The following is a 12,373-nucleotide window of genomic DNA, read 5'->3' as shown; positions in this document are numbered from 1 at the left end:
TATATATATATGTATTTGTTTTATGTGTCCTTATTGATTTTTTTCTGTCTGGATGATCTGTCCATTGATGTAAGTGGGGTGTTAAATTCCTCTCCTATTATTGTTTTGCCATTGATTTCTCCCTTTATGTCTGTTAATATTTGCCTTATGTGTTTATGTGCTCCCAACTTGGGTGCATACATATTTACAATTGTTATATATTCTTCTTGGATTGATCCCTTGATCATTATGTGATGTCTTTCTTTGTCTCTTGTTACAGTCTTCGTTTAAAAGTCTATTTTGGGGCTTCCCTAGTGGCGCAGTGGTTGAGACTCCGCCTGCCGATGCAGGGGACACAGGTTCGTGCCCCGGTCCGGGAAGATCCTGCATGCCGCGGAGCGACTGGGCCCGTGAGCCATGGCCGCTGAGCCTGTGCGTCCTGAGCCTGTGCTCTGCAACAGGAGAGGCCACAACAGTGAGAGGCCCGTGTACCGCAAAAACAAACAAACAAATAAAAGTCTATTTTGTCTTGATATAAATATTGCTACCCTGACTTTCTTTTGATTTCCATTTGCATATTGCATCTTTTTCCATCCCTTCCCTTTCAGTCTCTGTGTGTCTTTAGATCTGAAGTGAGTCTCTTGTAGGCAGCATATAGATAGGTCTTGCTTTTTTTATCCATTCAGTCACCCTAAGTTTTTTGTTTGTTTGTTTTTTAGAATTCTCACTTCTCTTTAATCACTGAGTTTCAGATTTTACAAATAATCTTAGAACAATTCAGGTAACTAAGGTTTTGGGGGGAAACAGTTCTTACTTGTACATGAAAAACTACTACATGCTACATTTTTCTGTAAATAACTCCATTGGCTGGATTAACAAACATTGTCACAGAAACACAGAATTTTTTTAAAGCCATAGATCACTGCATATATATTCACAAAAAGCCATAAACAAACGTGCATTTCTCCTTACTAGGAGAACTTAATTAGATGTTTGAACATTAAGGCAGTGATGATTCTAAAACATAATGAAATTCTAAGTTAAGCCTTTATGTTTATTTTGAAACCCATATTCATAGGCAACTGTGACCAAAGCAAACTTTTTTTTTTTTTTTTTTTTTTGCGGTATGCGGGCCTCTCACTGTTGTGGCCTCTCCCGTTGCGGAGCACAGGCTCAGGACGCTCAGGCTCAGCGGCCATGGCTCACGGGCCCAGCCGCTCCGCGGCATGTGGGTTCTTCCCGGACCGGGGCACGAACCTGCATCCCCTGCATCGGCAGGCGGACTCTCAACCACTGTGCCACCAGGGAAGCCCCAAAGCAAACTTTTATCTACCAGGTTGAGTTCACCTGCCCAGGGTATGTTATTTATCCACTACCAAAAATTCTTCTACAGGATAGGAATTAGTAGAGACACCATTTATTTACCTTAATGAATTATTAGTCCCCTCCTTAGGTTTTATTTTGAGGATTTAGCTTTCAGCAGCATAAGCATGTGCCACAGAAGGAACAGAGCATTTTTCTGGGTAAACTTAGAAAAATATACAGACCGCACTGATTTTTACTTGCTTGAAATTTGGCCAACAGTCAAGAACTCAGAATCTCCTAAATACAGAAAACCCCAAAAGCATGCTTCACCACACACCCATCTCAAAACATAGATGTTCTTGATTGTTGAAGCACTTGGTCTTCACCTCATTTTCTTTGAAGACTGTTTGGTATTACCCTCTCTAAACAAACAAAGCAACAAAATGCAGAATACGATATTTTAGATGGATCCATTCTATAATTGCTATCCTCAAGGCACAGATACTATCCTTGCTAGACCAATGTGTTTCCTCATTTAAGGAAAAAAACGAGAGGTGGATGAAAAGAAGATTCTCTTTAAATAGTTGTTGATTGCACTCTTGCCCTATCAAGCTTATGCAAAGTGTTCACATTTAGTGGGGAATGTCCTTTTCTCCTTACGTTATTTTTTTTAACATTTAGAGAGACAAAACTCAGACTCAGGGCTTCCTTGGTGGCGCAGTGGTTGAGAGTCCGCCTGCCGATGCAGGGGACACGGGTTCGTGCCCCGGTCTGGGAAGATCCCACGTGCCGCGGAGCGGCTGGGCCCGTGAGCCATGGCCGCTGAGCCTGCACGTCCGGAGCCTGCGCTCCACAAACGGGAGAGGCCACAACAGTGAGAGGCCCGCGTACCGCAAAAAAAAAAAAAAAAAAAAAAAACTCAGGCTTAGCTGGTGGGTGCACTTTGAGGAGCAGCTCTGGGGCACCATCTTGGCCTTCTGTAAGGAGTAGGAGAGATGCTCGTAGGACACACTCCAGTCTGAGCTAACAGGCATGATTTCATAGCCCAGTGTTTCCATAGTTGGGGTGACTTACTGTCACTTAGACTGAAAGTCAGTCACCCTAAGTTTTTTGATTGGGACATTTAGTCATTTACATTTAAAGTAATTACAGATAGGTTGTATTTAATCTCATTTAGTTAATTGTTTTCTGGGTGTTTTTGTAGTTCTTCGCTGTTTCTTTCTTTTTCTCTTGCTCTCTTCATGATTTGATGATTTTCTTTAGTGTTAGGTTTGAATTCCTTTCTCTTTATTTTTTATGTCTCTATATTAGGTTTTTGGTTCATGGTTACCATGAGGTTTATATATAGCAATCTTTATATATACATGATTATTTTAAGTTGCTGATGTCTTAATTTCAAATGCACTGTAACAACCCTCCATTTTTACTCTCCTCCCCCCATCATTACTGTTTTTGACATCATATTTTACATCTTTTTGTTTTGTGTATCCCTTAACTGCTTATCACAGATATAAATAGTTTTACTACTTTTGTCTTTTAACCTTCCTGCTCATTTTGCACATGGTTGATTTACTACCTTTTCTATATATTTGCCTTTACCAATGAGGTTTTTCTTTTTTGTAATTTTCACGTTTCTAGTTGTAGCCTTTTCTTTTTCACTTAGAGAAATCCCTTTAACATTTCTTGTAAAGCTGGTTTGATGGTGCTGAACTCTTATCTTTTGCTTATCTGTAAAACTTTTTCTTTGAAATTTATTTATTTTTTTATACAGCAGGTTCTTATTAGTTATCCATTCAATACATATTAGTGTATATATGTCAATCCCAATCTCCCAATTTATCACGCCCCCACACCCCGCTTATCTGTAAAACTTTTGATCTCTCCATCCAATCAGAAAGCAAGCCTTGCTGGTGGATTACTCTTGGTTGTATGTTCTTCCTTTTCATCACTTTAGATATTTTGTGCCATTCCCTTCTGGCCAGCAGAGTTTCTGCCGAAAAGTCAGCTGATAGCCTGATGGGAGTTCCCTTGTATGTAATTTATTGCTTTTCCCTTGCTGCTTTTAATATTCTCTCTTTATCTTTAATTTTTGTCATCTAAAATACAATGTGTCTTGGTATGTTCCTCCTTAGGTTGATCCTGTTTTGCACTCTCTGTGCTTCCTGGACCTGGATGTCTGCTTCCTTTCCCAGGTTATGTAAGTATTCAGCTATTATGTCTTCAAATATGTTCTCAGTCCCTTTCTCTCTCTCTCCTCTTTCTGGGACTCCTATAATGCAAATGTTAGTATGCTTGATGTTGTGCCAGAAGTCTCTTAAGCTGTCCTCATTTCCTTTTATTCTTTTTTCTGTTCAACCTCAGTGATTTCCACAGCTCTATCTTCCAGCTCGCTGATACATTTCTCTGTATCATTTAATCTACTCTTGATTCCTTCTAGTTTATTTTTCATTTCAGGTATTGTATTCTTTATCTCTCATTCTTCTTTATATTTTCTGACTCTTTGTTAAAAACTCCTAATTTCTGACTCTGTTCATCCATTTTTCTCCTGAGCTCTTTGACCATCTTTACAGTCATCACCTTGAACTCTTTATCAGGTAGACTGCTTATCTCCACTTCACTTAGTTCAGGCCGGGGCCTGGGGGTTTCCAGGGTTGGTGCGTTGGCTGGGTCCTGACAAGTCAAGCTGCAGAGCTGCACTGGTCCTGGGGCCAGTGTCTGCCTGCTTCTGTGTGGGGTCGTGGCCCAGAGATCCCAGGACTGGTGGGTCGCCCACTTAGGTGTATGAGTCTTGACTGTACTGTGTGTGACTCCACTCCTCCTACCCATCTCATTGCTGTTTCTTTCTTTATATCTTTAGTTGTACAAGATCTTTTCTGGTAGATTCTGGGTTTTCTCATCAAACGTTGCTCTCTAAATATTTGTAATTTTGGTATGCCCATGAGAGGAGGTGAGCTCAGGGTCTTCCTACTCCACCGTCTTTGCCAAGGTCTCCTGTGGCTTTCTTATCTACATGCTGACTCTCCCCAAATTTATATCTGCAAGTTCCTGGCTCTTTTCTGAGTTCCAGACTACTATCATCAGCTCCCCACTTGACATCTCCAATTATACGTGTCAGATCTCAAAGCCATCATGTTTAAATATAATTCATCATCTTCCTTCATAAACCTGTTCTTATCTTGGCATTCCTTGTCCTGGTATAAGGGCACTACCATCCATCCACCCAAGTGCTCAAGTCAACAAAAAAAGTAGGAGTCATCTTTGGCTCCATCCCCACATCCAGTTGATTTGCAAGTTCTGTCCATTATGCTTCAGATCTGCTCTACCTTCTACATTCCCATCACTACTCTCCTAACGCAGACCACGGCCATGTCACACCCGGACTGCGGCAAAACTGCGTATTGCTGTCCCTACACCCTCCTCATTTTCCTCCAGTCCAGAAACAGCATGGACAGTAATGTTCATAAAATGTGGCAAATAGTACATTTCATTTACCCTTCTGAATACCCAAAACACTTTCCTTTAATATAGAACATCTGTATAGATAGTGTAGTAGTACTAACTCTAAAAAAGATAGCCCAAGGATTTTCATTAGTAGAAAAATATTAAAATATTAAACTAAATTGCTCCCCAATCGAACTAGACTACCAGATTTCAGAGAGACCAAGTTCAGTGCACACACATACATGTACAAGCATATATATATTTTTTTGGCACACCTTCCAGCCACTAAAATAATAATCTTGAGGAAAGAGCATATGATATAGTGCTAATTTTTTTAAAAAAATCAGAATAAGAATAATTTGTATGCTGTTGTTGAAATTATCTTAAACAATGGAAATCTAATGGAAGGAGACTGGACACCAAAATGTTAACAGTGTTTATACATTTTTTCTTCATTTTCCAATAGCAGCATAATATGGTACTATTACCTTACTTTATTTTATTTTATTTTTTTTTTTGGCGGTACGCGGGCCTCTCACTGTTGTGGCCTCTCCCGTTGCGGAACACAGGCTCCGGATGCGCAGGCTCAGCGGCCATGGCTCACGGGCCCAGCCGCTCCGCAGCATGTGGGATCCTCCCGGACCGGGGCACGAACCCGTGTCCCCTGCATCGGCAGGCGGACTCTCAACCACTGCGCCACCAGGGAAGCCCCTATTACCCCTGTTACTCAGTGTGCATGCAATTTTTTTTTTTTTTTAGAGCATGTTTCAATGTCAGTGTTTAATGTGTCACAACATTTGGCTCATCTTGGCAAATCATGAAATTTTTCTAATTCCTAAGGTATCATTAAACAGCTGTTGTTTTTTTCCTAAATAATAATAACTCTGCCCCCTCCCCAACCAGGACTATCTAGGTTTCAATAGCCTAGATTTTCAGTGCAATGGTGTCAATTTCACTTTGGAATCCTTTCACAGATTATGGATGTCCACTTCTCATGAGGGAGTATGAACATGCAAGAAATGGTCAAGAGTTTGCTGTTTGTGAAAAGACTCAGCTGTAGCGGCATCTGGACAACACACTTTCAAAACGGGGTTATTTCATAATTGCATCGGCTCAACTCCGACTGCGCTGGACCTTGTCAGTTTATAGTTGGCTCTGCAATTTCACGCTCCAGGGTGGCAAGAACTGCCCTGCTTGGCCAGCCTGGAGAAGGCTTGGTGAATTCCTGCAGCCATGGCTCCATTTCTTGCTGCCCACGATTGGCATGGCATTGGAGTGAAGTCCATTTGGCCTGTGACTGGACCTCTTATTAGTCACAGGCAAAAAGTCCACTGAGGTCCCCAGGAAAAATAACATGGAATCCAGGTGATAAGGTCTTAACCTCTTCTTGCGCGCTTGGTCTAGTTTCACTTGCTCCCAGGGTGCCGCATGCAGAGACCTTGCATCAACGGCCCTTCACACCACAGCTCCTAGCATGAAACAGCCGGGCCTGACCCCTCAGCTCCGAGATCGTGTGCAGAAGCGCCGCGCACAACACTCAGTGTGGATGCAATTTAAGGAATAGTGGCCAAAAGCATGAACTTTAGGGCCAGAAGGTCCTGGTTTTATGCCCCAATGATGCCACTTACTTTTTTTTTTTTTTTTTTGTCGCATGGTTTTAGTTCCCTGACCAGGGATTGAACCTGGGCCCTCAGCAGTGAGAGTGCAGAGTCCTAACCACTGGACTGCCAGGGAATTCCCATGATGCTACTTACTTGAATGTGATCTCCAGAAAATGACAATCTCTCTTTTCTTTGGTTACCTTATATGTAGAGAAGGGCATTATGAGTACCTATCTCAGATTGTTGCTGAAATTGTTAAATGAGATAATATAGGTAAAGCAATTTGCACAGTCCCCGGCATACAATAAGTACTCAATAAATGGTAGGTGTTTGCTCTTTGGATGGACCTGGCACAGAATAAATATCTGAAACCCCAAATTCAGAGGGTGATCAGCCTTAATCTCTATTGTTCTGGGTGTTATTATCTCTCCAGCTAGACAGTAAGCTTCCTTATGTCATGGACTCGTATTACTGCCTTCTCAGTTGTAATATTGCTTGTGTTGTCGTTTTTGATTTCAAAAGTAATATGTCTTATTGAAAAATAGTCCAGAAATACTAGTTTCCCCCTCCCATTCTTACCTTCTATACAGTTGCCCTCAGTATCTGCAGGGTATTGGTTCCAGGACCCTGGTGGATACCAAAATCCAAGGATGCTCAAATCCCTTATATTAAATGGCAAAGATTTTGCATATAACCTATGCACACCCTCCTATATACTTTAAATCATCTTTAGATTACTTATAATATCTAATACAATGTAAATGCTATCTAAATAATTGCTGGCACTGCAAATTAAAGTTTTGCTTTTTGGAATTTTTTTCTGAATATTTTCGATCTTGGTTGAATCGGAGGCTACAGAACCTGCAGATACAGAGGGCTGACTGTATCTCGTTGCAAGAGGTAATACATAGTTTGATTCTGGATTTTTTGGGGGGAATTTGTTTTTTTTTTAAAACCTGTCTTCCTCCTTTTTTAAAAAGTGTTTTCTTTTTGGCTACCTTGGGTCTTAGTTGCTACATGCGGGCTTTCTTCTAGTTGCGGCCAGAGGGGGCTGCTCTTCGTTGCAGTGTGCGGGCTTCTCATTGCGGTGGCTTTTCTTGTTGCGGAGCATGGGCTTTAGGCGCGCAGGCTTCAGTAGTTGTGGCTCACGGGCTCTAGAGCACAGGCTCAGTAGTTGTGGCGCATGGGCTTAGTTGCTCCACAGCACGTGGGATCTTCCTGGACCAGGGCTTGAACCCGCGTCCCCTGCATTGGCAGGTGGATTCTTAACCACTGTGCCACAAGGGAAGCCCTGGGAAGTTATGGGGTTTTTTTTTGCTTTTTAAATTTTATTTATTTATTTATTTTTGGCTGCGTTGGGTCTTCGTTGCTGTGTGTGGGTTTTCTCTAGTTGTGGCAAGTGGGGGCTACTCTTTGTTGCGGTGCACGGGCTTCTCATTGCGGTGGCTTCTCTTGTTGCAGAGCGCAGGCTTCAGTAGTTGTGGCACGTGGGCTCAGTAGTTGTGGCATACGGTCTTAGTTGCTCCGCGGCATGTGGGATCTTCCTGGTTCAGGGATCGAACCCGTGTCCCCTGCATTGGTAGAAGGATTCTTAACCACTGTGCCACCAGGGAAGTCCCGGAAGTTATGTTTGATTCATAAAAATTGTGGGTGAATATATTTCTCATCAACTCATATTTTTCACTTAACACAGAGTTTTCTAAGAGCCTATGGAACTATTTTATTCTTTTTTTTTTCCATTGCCTATATAGTATCTCATAACATGGGATTACTTCACTATTAGTTTGTTCTTTGAGGCTTGTTCATTCATTTATTTCACTCACTGAATAATTACATGCCAGGCACTGGACCCTGGGGAAATTATAAATAGTACTGCTCTAAACATCCTTAGGTAATTTTTCTAAAAAAGCAAACATTCCCATTGCTGAGACATATGTTTAGAAGATGCACATCGTGATTCTTAGACAAACAATGTGGGCACAAAGTGGGAACTCAATAAACATTTGTTGCTTGAGTCAATGACTTAGGTACATCTAGAGTAGGAGTTATTATAAGAGCAGGTAAGTACTACAGATATGTATGTTTTCCTAACTTAACCAGTATGTTGTGTCATACCAAAGAAATATCTGTAAAACTCGCTTTACAGCATGTACTGGTTTAGAAAAAAAATTGACAGGAACACAACTGTCAGCCCTATCTCTCCTTTAGAACATTCAGCATTATTATTTTCGGAAGGTGATTAATCAGGGACTTAGTAAACTTTGATATGTTGTATGAACAAAAAGTTCAGTTGAAGAAAAAATCACCTTTCTGTGAGACAATCAATCAATGTTTTTCAAAACATGGAAATTAAGATGAATAATTTGCTTTCTCATATGTTGACAATGAATAGAATGGAAAAGCTTCATGGAACTCAATCACAATTATATTATTCAATATTACATTTACTGGGGTGTATTTAAGTGGTATAATAAAATCACGTAATTATTTATTTCACAATATTTAAACTGAGACATAATAGTAACTGCAAATTTAAAACTACCCATTAAACAGCCTCTCATACAGACAGAGACCTTTGTATGATAGAGCTGCAGGATTTACATCTGCAACAAGACACACAGGATGGGAGGCCTTCTTTTGAGCTTTTTGACTTCACCCATGGACACAGACCCCGAAGCCCACAATATCATTTTCTGAGATCTGTAGAAAATCTTACTTAAACATATCTCCATAATGCCTGAACATTTGGGTCACAAAGTAGGGAGTAGGTGGGATATTCACTCAAACTTTCCTGTGGCTACACGTTTGAATCTAGTCCTTCTGTGTTACCAGCGGACAGGACACCCAAGCCTCTGATTACATCTGTGATGGTCTATAAAAACTGTTGGTTTGAATTTCTATTTACTTTACATCCTAGCAAGCCAATCCATTTGCTAGTGCCTTCTGGGCAAAATGCCTGGGTTTTGTAAAAAACGAACTCCTATTGAAAAGGAAACATAAACCCAAGTGAAATACATTCCAATTGTTGGTGTTCTGGGTTGTTACCTTTCTGTACCTTGATGTACATTTTCCACAACAATGATGTTGAACCTCTGGTTAACTCAGGAGCATTTTCATTTCAGGGAAACTCCTGTAGTGACATCATACAGTTGTCCGTTTTGGGACTGTCCTGCAAGTTTTTTTGTGTGGTTTTTTTTGTTTGTTTTTCTGTTACCATCCTGTTGTATTATCATAAACAGATGATTGTTTACCGCCATGATTTCTGCACTGAGCACCCAGACATGTCTCTTGATTATTTTTGTTGACTATATGTAATCACCCATAAGCCAGTGCAAATCCTAAGCATAATTACCCTGTCCGAAAGTAGAAATTAACATAAAACATATCTGTCAGTTAAATTCAATAAGGATTTGACCGAATTCCCTCTGATTCATCCTCGTTAGAATCCGAGGCAGCCATCGTTTACTTTGAAAACTGCCCAGCAGGTGTATGAATAGCAACTCCAAAAAGTGTAGAGCCTTGACCATTTTAAAGAAGGCAACACCCCTTCTAAAAACATAACTGCTGAGCTCATCAAAGAAATCTCACACCGCCGTCTTGTGCTCTCGAAAAGCTGCGGAAAAGCGCAGTGTTCCGCTGAGCAAAGAGCTACTCTCTCACTGTTCATTTTGGTTTCTGTTTTCTATCCTTAATGAGAAGCAAATCAATTAACAGGACATATGACATGGTGGTTAGTCACCTAAGGGAAAGTATTAGTAGCCTCATTAACTTGGTGAACCCTTCCAGCTCTCACCTAGAGTTACCATCGTGCGGACCCATGACTAATCCTGCCCGGCAATCCTTGAGGTCTGGAAACCCACTCTTTGACCCAGGCCAAAGCAATACCCAGTGAATAACCGCTGGTGCCCCAAGCCCACTCACACCGACGTCAGGAAACCGTTCCCGAGAAAGGCAACGTGCGGGGGTGGGGGGATCTCTTCCCGGCCCCACCCTTGAAAGTTGCAGGGAGTGGCACCCAAAGAACTTTCCCAGATTGTTCTCTGTCACCGCTCAGGGAGGTCCGCTCCAGCCTTTCCCCGCTGAGCCAATCTGCCCCGCCTGCCAAGCCCCTCCTTCCCTGCACCTTTAACGGCTGGAAGCAGAGAGCCGCGGCTGAGGGTTCACTTCTCAAGAAGTCGCACCGGTTTTTCGAGATCCGCTCTGCGCCTGGAGAGCCACAGCAGCGGGAGCGGGCGCCGCCGGGTGAGTCACTGTTTGGAAACGGAGTGGGCGGGCAAGGGTGTGAGAGAATGAATGATGTCAGGAGCGCGCAGGGCGGCGGGCGGGGAGAGCGGGCCGCGGGGCCGCGGTAAACACCGAGCGCCGCGGCGCGGGCTGAGCGGGGAGACCCCGCCCTCCGCGCGCAAGGAGCCGTCCTCGGCAGCCAGAGCCCGGCCGGTGCTGCAGCGCCGCCGAGAGCGGCCTCGGAAGCGGCAGCCGCGGGAGAGACCCGGGAGGTGCTTCCCTGGCAGGGCCGAGGCAGGAGAGGGCGAGACCCCGAGCAAACTTTACAGCGGCTTCGGCCGGGGGCGGCTGCGGCTGCGGCAGCGGGCTCCGTCCGCTAGCAGATCCCGGGCCCGGGAGCTGGTGCGTCCGGCCGGGAAGATCTGGAGCCCCAGGTGAGAGCGGGTAAGGAGCGCCGGAGGGGCCGGGGAGGAGGATGGGCTGGAAAGCCGTGCGGCGGGCGCAGCGCGGGGGGGGCATGGTGGACTGCGAACGCGGACGTGGCTCTAATTCGGCTCCCACGCGCCCCGCCCCAAGGCATCCTTCCCTGATTTTGCCTGATAGAGAGGATGGACGTGTGGCTTCGTCTCCACGCTCTGAGCATTCATCTCATTCATTTGCAACCACTGCGGGTCACTCGGTCCTGACGTTGAAAGGACACAGACTGAACCATAGATTGTCCTGAGCCACTCTGGAGGTCAGGACTTTAGTTCAAAGGAGGTGGAGGAGGGACTGTCTTTAAGCTTTTTTGAGAGGCACTTACTGATGATGTGTGAACGGTAAGAACCCAGCTCTGGGCTGCCCACACTGAAACGTTTCCACGTTTGGCATTCCAAAGCTACTACCCTTAAGGAAAGGGAGGCTTGGTGTTTCAGCGCAGATAGGTGCGACTGGACCCGTCTACTTCTCTGAGGTATGGATGGTTAATAGCCCGCGGCTACGTCTTTAAACAACTCAAACGTTATGTCCTGTAATTTTTATGTATCAGTCTCTGCCATTCTTCTATTTCATCTTGCTTGCTCTAATACGACCTTAGGATCGTTTTGACACGTATGTTAAATTTTTGAAGAGATTCAATTGTTTAGTGCCTCTAGGTGGGCGTGGATTTTGAACTTAACTTTCCAAATCCTTGGTTTCAATCCTAGTCACATCTGTTAATGGTGGGTTCTCAGTCGCATTAAACACTCTGAACTAGTAAAATGGGACTGTAACAACTTCAGAGGATAATAATGAGAGTTAAACCTCAGAAGACCTATCATAATGTCTGCCACAAAGCAGACCTCAACAAATTTTAACTGTTTATATATAAATAGTGTGTTCCAGCTGGCTTAGATAATCACCAATTAATTTCCACAGGATTTCCTACTTACAAACCTGGTGGGTTGAGGTTTAGGGTGTGAAATCCTTTGGCAAGTTCCTCAGAGTGTGAAGTAAGTTCAACGCTTCTGTGTGGATACCTGAAAGAGTTCGGGTTCCCACCCCATACCAGGGGAACTGCCATTCACTAAACAGAGTCAGAGCAGTGGCTGAAAGTGACAAATGGAATTTGGAGGAAGAAAGGATGTGTGGATAACTCTCTAACTTTACCCTTAACTTGTTTTTTTGCCTTTTAAAAAAATACGCAGGACAAAATTGTAGCCCTTTCCTTGGTTTGCTGCTGACCTTACTTCACAGTAGTCTTCTGGTTGAAGTGTTTTTTTTAACGAGTTAATGTTTAATTTGGTTTCTCTAGTTTCATTTTTCAGTGAAGCTGGTTGACTTTTGAACGTGGAGGGAAACACTTG

The 12,373-nt window shown here is 43.3% G+C and overlaps 1 protein-coding gene and 1 non-coding gene across 11 annotated transcripts in view; one reads left to right on the top strand and one right to left on the bottom strand.

Moving 5' to 3' along the window:
- Positions 1-6,386: 6,386 nt before the first annotated feature.
- TRNAE-CUC (transfer RNA glutamic acid (anticodon CUC)) lies at positions 6,387-6,459 on the bottom strand. Its single transcript has one exon. It is a non-coding gene; the product is annotated as a tRNA-Glu (tRNA).
- Positions 6,460-10,462: 4,003 nt separating this feature from the next.
- SGMS2 (sphingomyelin synthase 2) overlaps positions 10,463-12,373 on the top strand; it is a 113,974-nt gene continuing 112,063 nt past the window's right edge. For 5 of the 10 annotated variants that reach the window (XR_002174883.3, XR_002174884.3, XM_019927783.3 and 2 more), the window contains exon 1: positions 10,634-10,994. The gene's annotated coding sequence lies outside the window, so the exon portion shown is untranslated. Of the gene's footprint in view, positions 10,569-10,633; positions 10,995-11,266; positions 11,503-12,373 lie in introns of those variants that run through there. The other 5 variants (XM_019927784.3, XM_073805001.1, XM_019927781.3 and 2 more) reach the window with 3 other exon arrangements.

Source organism: Tursiops truncatus, chromosome 5, assembly GCF_011762595.2.
Source record: "Tursiops truncatus isolate mTurTru1 chromosome 5, mTurTru1.mat.Y, whole genome shotgun sequence".
Lineage (NCBI taxonomy): Eukaryota > Metazoa > Chordata > Mammalia > Artiodactyla > Delphinidae > Tursiops > Tursiops truncatus.
This window is presented reverse-complemented; position numbering and strand designations above follow the sequence as displayed.